This window comes from Cnephaeus nilssonii (assembly GCF_951640355.1).
Source record: "Cnephaeus nilssonii genome assembly, chromosome: 10".
Lineage (NCBI taxonomy): Eukaryota > Metazoa > Chordata > Mammalia > Chiroptera > Vespertilionidae > Cnephaeus > Cnephaeus nilssonii.
In genome coordinates, this window is record NC_137081.1 from 61,980,240 (window position 1) to 61,989,326 (window position 9,087).

Genomic DNA, 9,087 nt, shown 5'->3' on the forward strand with positions numbered 1-9,087 from the left:
TGGCACTGGGAAAGCAATAGACACATAAATCAACAGAACAAATTTAAAAAGCCAGAAATAGACTCACACAAATATGTTCAACTAATTTTTGACAAATGTGAAACAGTAATTCAATTGAGGAAAACTGGAAACAGACTATCAACAAATGGTCCTGGAGTGATCGAACATTCATAGGCCAAAAAATGAAGCACGTCTTAAACCTCAGCTCTTACTTAAAAATAACTCAAAATGGATAATGTACTTAAAGCTAAATGTAAAACGAAAACTTTTAGAAGAAAAAGGGAAAATTTTTCAGGCTCTAGGACTTCATGATCAAAGGAGTAGGTCTTAGACTGAACTCTAAAAACCTGTTTATAAAAGGAAAAATTAATAAATTGAACTTCACCAAAATGAAAAACAAAAACTTTGTTATGTAAAAACAACAACAACTTTGTTATGTGAGAAATTCTGTTAACAGGATGAAAAGACAATCTGTTAACTTGGAGAAAACTTTGAAATCCATAAATCTGACAAAGGACTAGTATCTACAATATATAAAGAACTCTCAAAACTCAATAGTAAAAAACCCAAAGAATCAAATTAGAAAATGGGCAAGACACATACACAGAATGAATAAGTTACTGAAGAAAGTATACAGTTGTCAAATAAGCGCATGAAAAGATGTTCAACATCATTAGCTATTAGGGAATGCAAAATTAATACCACAATGAGATAGCACTACACAATTATCAGAATGCCTAAGTTAAAAATAATGACACCACCAAATGCTGATGAGACTGCAGATAAACGAACACTCATACACTGATGGCAGGAATATAAAATGGTAAGGCCATTCTGAAAAACAGATTGGTAATGTAGTTTCTTATAAAATTAAATATGCAAAAGATAACCCTCAGAATGGGAGAATATATTTGCAATTCATATATCTGATAAGGGTCTAGTATCCAAAATACATAAAAAACTCTTACAACTAATCAATAAAAAACAACTCAATTTAAAAAAATGAGAAAGGGATGTGAATAGACATTTCTCAAGAGAAGACATACAAATGGCAAATAAGCACATGAAAAGATGCTCAGTCTCATTAGTCATCACAGAAATGCAAATCAAAACCACAATGAGATACCACTTCATACCACGTAGGATGGCTAGAATCAAAAAGTCAAATAATAACAAACGTTGATGAGGATATAGAGATGTTGGAAGCTTCATACATTGCTGGTAGGAGTGTCAAATGGTACAGCCTCTTTAGAAAACAGTCTGAAAGTTCCTCATGAAACATGGAGTTACCATAAGACCCAGAAATTCCATTCCCAGGTATATGCCTAAGAGAAATGAATACTCAAAGCAGCATTATTCATAATAGCAAAACAACCCGAATGTCCATCGACTGATGAATGGATCAACAAAATATGGTATACTATATAACGGAATATTCTTCAGCCATAAAAAGGAATGAGTACTATCTGGCTGGTGTGGCTTAGTGGTTGAGCCTTGACCTATGAACCAGGAGGTCACTTTTCGATTCCTGGTCAGGGCACATGCCCAGGTTGCAGGCTCAGTCCCCAGTAGGGGGCATGCAGGAGGCAGCTGATCAATGATTCTCTCATCATTGATGTTCTATCTCTCTCCCCCTTCCTCTCTGAAATCAATAAAAAAAATTTTTTTAAAAAAGGAATGAGTACTGATGCTTGTTAGAGCATGAATAAACCCTGAAAACATGCTCAGTGAAAGATACTAGCTGCAAAAACAAATTATATGTCAGGAGCAGGGGGAGGTGGAGAAGCCCTGAGGGGCGATCGGGGCCACAGCCGCCACTTGCACCCCCTGATGGTGCCAAGTGATTGGGGCCAGCACCGGGTGCCGGCAGCGGGTGCGAGTGGTGGCTCTGGCTCTGGCAGCGGGTTCGAACAGTGGGCGGGACCACGGTGTGCGGGAGCAAAGAATTTTCAGTAGCCACCAGAGGCTCGCCCTGATGACAGCGACCAGCGTCCTGCCTTGGTTTGGCGCCCCCGCTCACCTACTCCACCATCCCACCACGGCTGATGCCTGCCATGTTCTGTGCACACCCTCTGGTGGTCAGCACATGTCATAGCGACAGACTGTTCAGTTGTTCCGCCATTTGGTCTATTTGCATATTAGGGTTTTATATAGGTAGATTCTATAGTGACAAGATTATAGACCTGGAGAACAGATTAGTGGTTGCCAGGGGTCCTGGATGGAGTTGGGGGAGGCAGAGGGGGTGGATATGACTATTAAAGAGCGACATGAGGGATCTCTCTGGTGAAGGGACTGTATCAATGTCAATACCTTGGTTGTGATATTGAACTACAGTTTTGCAAGATGTTACCATTGAGGGAAACTGGGTAAAGGCCACATGGGATCTTTGTGTATTATTTCTTACAACTGCATGTGAATTTATAATGTTATCAAAATTAAAAGCTTAATTAAAGAAAAAAACTGGTCACAAGGAAGACAGAAATTTTGTTCAATATTTAACAGAAAAAGCAGTTAATGAAACAATATGGTAGATAGCTTCAAGTCAACTTTATATTCAGAAAAATTTCTTCTAGGAAAGAAAATATTCATTTTAACACTTTTTTTTTAATTTAATTTTTTATTTTTATCAGAGTTTTAAGTCAGACTATTCTCTAAGACTTATGATATAGCAGCTTGATGTCTGACCTCTCTTTAATCTATTTCTATTACCTCCTTCCAGTTAATCATTTTATATTCTTTCAGTAGTTTATTCAGATAGTACCTCTATATTTTTATTATAATATGCTTATATTGCTAGTTCTTAAGTTTTCCATTTTAGTTATTATCCATTGATTTTCAATTATGAAAGATAAAGATTTAGCTCTTCTCTCTTTCCTACCATTTCCACACTTCCCTGTCCCCATCCCCCCAATTATAATTATATTGGAAATATAAACAAATATTTACATGCTTACATTATTATGACTATGTAAATATTTTTTTCTTAGCTGAGCCAAGTAGTATACTATGGTTAAATATCCTTTTTTTATACAAATATTTGTTTTTCTCTGAAGATAATAGCCTCATTTGCTTAAGTTTTCTCTGCATATATTGCTGTTTCAGCTCTAAACTTCCCACAGAACTGTAAAACTGCTTTCAATATAGGAAAACAAGTTAACTAAACCATCTGTTTAAATTTGCTGGGAGACATCCCTCCCAAAGCCCTCACAGAGGAGGGAGGGTCAGTTACTTGGCTGTGCAGGGGTGGTGAGGAAATTTAGTGGTTGGACTGCTTTTCTGTAAGCCATAATCAGTCCTCTTGTTTTCAGCCTCATCTTTTCCCCACACTCAGAGACAGCTTGTGGCCCTAATTTCTGAGCTTTCAATGGCTTGGCAGCCTAATCAGTAAACTTCCTGGCATCCTTCCTCTCCCCTCCCCGCTACAGCAAACATTGGAACTTCCTCTAGTCTGCTCAATTAGTTATTATAAGTCTGTTTTGTAGACATCTCTTGGCTGCTATTATCTCCTGTCCCATTCTCTCCGTACTTGTGATATTTTGAGGTTTTCTTTAAAGTTCTTTACCATAATTTCAGTGAGATTTTGGGGAATGACAATGAGGGTAAATAGGTGTGTTAGATTGCCATATTTGAATGGCAGTCTGAACTTTGTGCATTCTAATCCTATATAATAAAAGCCTAATATGCAAATTGTGCCATGGACCGGGAGTTCAACTGGGAGTTTCGAAAGCTCAGAAATTAGGGTCACAAGCTGTCTCTGAGTGTGGGGAAAAGATGAGGCTGAAAACAAGAGGACTGATTATGGCTTACAGAAAAGCAGTTCAAGGCAGGGCCGGGCAGCCAACCGCCTGCAGCTCCTCCCCCTGGCCAGCCTTGCTCCCAATCAGCCCCCCACCCCCATCCCGATTGGCACAGGCCGGCCAGACCCCACCGGTGCATGAATTCATGCACAGGGCCTCTAGTATAATATAAATAGTGAGTGCTTCCAAATGATCAAGCTTATGAAGAATCTATATTCTTAGGACATTAGAAGATAACTTGGTACTGTCTCCTAATTGTTCTCCCCTAATTTCTGGCCAATGGAATATAAAGAGTTGACACATACTAATTCTGCTATCTGGAACATAGACATGGATAATGTGGATGGAGGACACACCCTAGAGATGGCAGAGCAACAAGATAAAAAATCTGGATCCTTGAACCCTGTGGAGCTGTCACATCCTTACGCTTGAAAAGTTATGTGGGAGAGAAATTGACTTGAACTACTATTTTGTACAGACTTTTCATTGCTTTTTTATTTACTTGGTTGGTTTACTGCCACTGAACTAGTATATTACATAATACCAACAATATTTTTTGTTAAGGAAATGAAGGATATGAGAACAGTCATAAACACGAAGGGTGAAAAACAAACAAACAAAAAGATAGAGAAGAATAATTTTTTCTTACGAACGCTTTTATATTTTCTTAAGACAAAACCTCATTCCTTTAAGATTTAGATTACAAAAATTCTCATTACTTTTTTGGAACCCTTTCTAAAAAGGTCTTCTGTATACCATGTAATGTTGATTATTTTAAAATATGAAAACATTGCAGAAAAATATAATATTGTTCTACTTGGTAGTTGACTAATCTTAGGTTTAGTCAGTTGTTACTAGTAAAAAATGAAACTCTTTATTCCATTCCTACGTTTTAGTCGGACAAGATGATGTGATAGGCAGTTAGACAGAAATGAGCAGAGCAAGGACAGCGGGCCAGGTGCCCTGGTGACCTAGCAAAGGACAATTGTAGGGTGGGACCTTGCCCCCAGGGTGACCTTTCCTCCCCCTAGCATATCACTGGTCATGGGTTTTGGACCCCCTGACCTTCCCTCTCTAGAGAAAACATCTAGGCCTCAAGTTGATTTCAGCTCCAGGCCCAGAAAAGCAACTAAACCAGACAAGCCATGCCAAGACTGAGCTCAGAACCAGCTGCCTTGAATAATGACCCCCTGGAGCCGACCAATCAATCAGTGGGGACCTAGACCAATCAATCAATGGGGACCTTGAAAGGACTTCCGTGGAAAGCCGCTGAATGTTCTATTGAGGTCTTCCCCTGGGTCCACCCCTAAAATCTCCACCCATGAAACCACTAGGGCAGAGGGCCCAGTGTGTTCTCCCGCTCCGCCCGGGAGCATGACCAAGTCTCCCCCTTTCACTCCCCCTCTCCAGGTGCCTTACCTACCATCACCTTCCACACTCCCAAGCTCCTAGGCCCCTTCCTTTGCCTCCATAACTTGTTTCCTCTGCCCACTTCTTCGACCCATTACTTCTCCCTCTGTGACTTTATAAATAAACTTTCTCTTACAGTCAGAGTCTTGACGCTGAATTCTTTGCCAGCCAGAACTCAAGTACCACGATTGCCAAAGCCCCACCGGTCAGGTCAGACATCCGGTGCTGTTCCCGCCACTTCCTACATAATGGTGCTGCAACTGGGACTGGGGCTCCGATTGTGCGCCAGGATCCCAGAGAAGCCCACCCAGGACTACCTTGCAGACCTGAATCAGTGCGAGGGACCCATTATGTCCCTCCGGCTCCTTGCTTTGCATCTGGTGGACTTGGGTGTTTTTCTTGGAATTCCGGACCTCTTTGTTTTAAGGTAAAAAGCTGGCTTTCTTTAAGGTGTTTTGTTTAAATCTTCAACGAGAGACCCTAGGCTATAGATCAGGATCAAGATAATCAAGAAAAGGAAAACAAACAAACAAACAAACAAACAAATAAATAAAAAAGATGGCTGATTTTTAACTTTGGCTTTTCAATTGGAATTGCTTTCTAAAGGTCTAAACGAAAACTTTTGCTGGGTAAATGAGAGCCTAAGCGCATTCTGCTTTGAAAATAAGGGACACCAGGCAGTTTCCACTCTTCCTAGAGAAGGCCGACTGGATTTGCCCTCAGGGCCTGAGGTGCTGCCTCTGGCTGGCCCGGCTAACACAGGTCATTAGGAATCTTCTCTGAACCCTGTGTGTCCTGTCTTTTAAAACACCTTTTCTGTATATTCCCTTCAGTCCCTGAAACCAACTTCTATGAGACCCTCATGGATAACTTAACAGGGACTTTCCCTTCCCTTGGAAGGACGATCTCTCTCTCTCTCTCTCTCTCTCTCTCTCTCTCTCTCTCTCTCTCTCCTCCTAAAGGACCAGGGCTTTTGGAAACATGAAAGATAGGGCAACAGGCAACTACCCCAACTACTGGAGACCAGGATGAGGCTTCTCCATTTGAGGCAACAAAGGTACTAGGCACCCCTCGTGTAGACAGACATGATAAAGGGGGATCCCCAGTAAGGCTGGCTAAGGCCAGAGGTCATCTAGAGAGGGACGCCTCGCTTAAAGGGGCTATATTTTTTGGGGCACCAGGTGCCTGCAGGATTACGGCAGCAGGTGCTTGCAAAACAGCCCAGACTAGCAGAGCACCTGTAATTCTTGGCTCAGAATTTACCTGTCTCTCCATAGATGGGGAACCAGTTCACAGTTCCTCAAGGTACCCTTTTGGGATGCATATTCTTCAAGTGGGAGAAATTTGACCGAGTCCTTCAAACTTCATTTATTTTTAAGCATGTTTTTACTGATTTTAGCGAGAGAGGAAGAGAGAGAGAGAAACATCAATGATGAGAAAGAATCATTGAGAGGTTGCCTCCTGTAAGCCCCACACTGTGGATCGAGTCCACAACCCAGGCATGTGCCCTGACTGGGAATCGAACCATGACCTCCTGGTTCATAGGTCAATGCTCAACCACTGAGCCACGCTGGCTGGGCTCAAGCTTCTTTTAAAACATAGCCTGGCCCCATTATAAAGTAGACAATGGAGAGGATTGGCTGGTTAATAAGACCATTAATTTAATACTATCTTACAGATAGACCTGTTTTGCTGTTTGCAAGCAAAGTGAACGGAGGATGAGGCCTCATTAGATCTGTGTCTTTTCCATACATGCAAACCCGTTATGGTTCTCAGAAACGACCCTCAGCTATATGCTACCTGTAAAATAGGTTTCTGTCATTGCTACAGATCCTGAAAGAAAAATATACCCAGATGGCGCCCTAACTGGTTTGGCTCAGTGGATAGAGTGTCAGACTGTGGACTGAAAGGTCCCACGTTCGATTCCGGTCAAGGGCATGTACCTTGGTTTCGGGCACATCCCCAGTGGGGAGTGTGCAGGAGGCAGCTGATCGATGTTTCTCTCTCATTGATGTTTCTAACTCTCTATCCCTCTCCCTTCCTCTCTGTAAAAAATCAATAAAATATATTTAAAAAGAAAAAAAAGAAAAATATACCCAGATGGAAAGAAACATTCCAAAAATGGGTGAATGACCTTGTTAGTCTCTTGCAAACATTTGCTAATCCTTAAGGTGTTAAAAATAACTGTTCTTGTTTTACAAATAAAGTCTTTATAGGGCCAGAGGTGTGGCTCCAGAACATAAAAGCCCACTAAATCCTTTTACTTCCCTACAGCCCTACTCTGTTCAGCTCAAAATGCTTTTAGATAATTGGCTTTATTAAACCAATAGCCTACTAGGGGCAGCTTGAATTTCTTTCCTTGTACCTTGAGATACAAATACCTGATTTTAAAGAACTCTTATCTGATCTGGGCCATCTTTTAAGATGCAAGTTTCTGGGAAGTAATCCTTATTGAAAGGACAAAACCTTTGCTATCTAAGCAAATAAGTTTAATTTATTTCAACTGTTAAACACTGATTGCTAGACAAGTCTGAAGTTAACCGATTATTTTTTTAATAGAAAATATACTTGAAGCTGTTAATAAATGCCTTACACTTTATTAGAAGTATATCTTTTAAAAGTGTGAGTGCGTTTCTAGAAGTTTTGAAATGCACTTGCCAATCTAAAGGATGCTAATTACTTACTTTTTTTTTTAAATTTCAGACCAGCCTTTGTGGTTACTTTTTTTTTTTTTAATTTTTTTACTATTATTTTTTAATCAGAGAGGAAGGGAGAGAGAGAGATAGAAACATCAATGATGAGAGAATCATTGATCTGCTGCCTCCTGCACGCCCCCCACTGGGGATCGAGCCCACAACTCGGAATCGAACCCGGGACCTTTCAGTCCTCAGGTGAGTCAAATCGGCCAGGGCTAATTACTTAGTTTTTATATTTATTTATTTACTTATGTCACTGATTTTTGATGGGTTTATCCTTTACAAATACACCAGAGAATCATGCAATGCTGCCAGCATTGGATGCAGTCCTGGGCCACCATTCTGCACACTCCTTTGCAACGGGTCCTGTGATGGCAGAACCTTTCATCTCCCCTTTATTGTTTACTATGACCCCCGCATTATCCCCAAAATAAACACGCCATCTTTCCTCAGGTATGACTTTCGTTGTCGAATTACCACTGCTGGATGTACCTCCTCACTGAGCTCTGGTTTGCCTTTTTTGACTGTGGCCATCACCATGTCACCCACACCCACAGCAGGAAGTCTGGTCAGTTGTCCCTTGATCCCCTCACAGAGATAATAAACAGATTTTTCGCTCCTGTGTTGTCAGCACAGTTGATCACGGCTCCTACCGGAAGACCCAGGGAAATCCGGAATTTCTCCCTGGAGGCCCCACCACGTCCTCTCTTCGACATCTTGGACGCCGGAAAGGCTAATTACTTACTTTTCAGTTGTCATTAAAAAAAATCAAGGTTTCCAAAGAACTTGTATGCATATATGCCTAATCCATGGACACAGAATATAATGTGGTGAAGGCCTGGGGCAGGGGGAAGGGAGAGTGGGTGCAGGCTAGAAGGGGTCAATGGGGAAGAAAAGGGGGGCGTCTGTAATGCTTTCAGCAATAAAGATTTTAAAAAAAGAGGAATGAAGAAACAGAGATAACTATATATGCTTTTCTCAACCCTGCTGTAATAAATTTATTACATTGAAAAGAAAAAATAAAACAAAAAAAATCAAGTTTTCTAAAAATTAAGAATTCTAACTAATTAGAAAGAAATTGTGTGGTTTTGGTAAAAGATATGCGGAATGGAGACATGTTTTGAAGGGAAAAAAGTGAGTTGTTCTAAAGCTGGCTATTTCTGAATGGGTAAAAAGGTTTGTGA

At 40.8% G+C, this 9,087-nt stretch overlaps 1 pseudogene across 1 annotated transcript; it reads right to left on the minus strand.

Annotated features, from left to right (window-relative positions):
* Window positions 1-8,170: 8,170 nt before the first annotated feature.
* LOC307106082 (large ribosomal subunit protein uL14-like) lies at window positions 8,171-8,620 on the minus strand (annotated as a pseudogene). The gene has a single exon. The product of its transcript is annotated as a large ribosomal subunit protein uL14-like (transcript).
* Window positions 8,621-9,087: the final 467 nt, after the last annotated feature.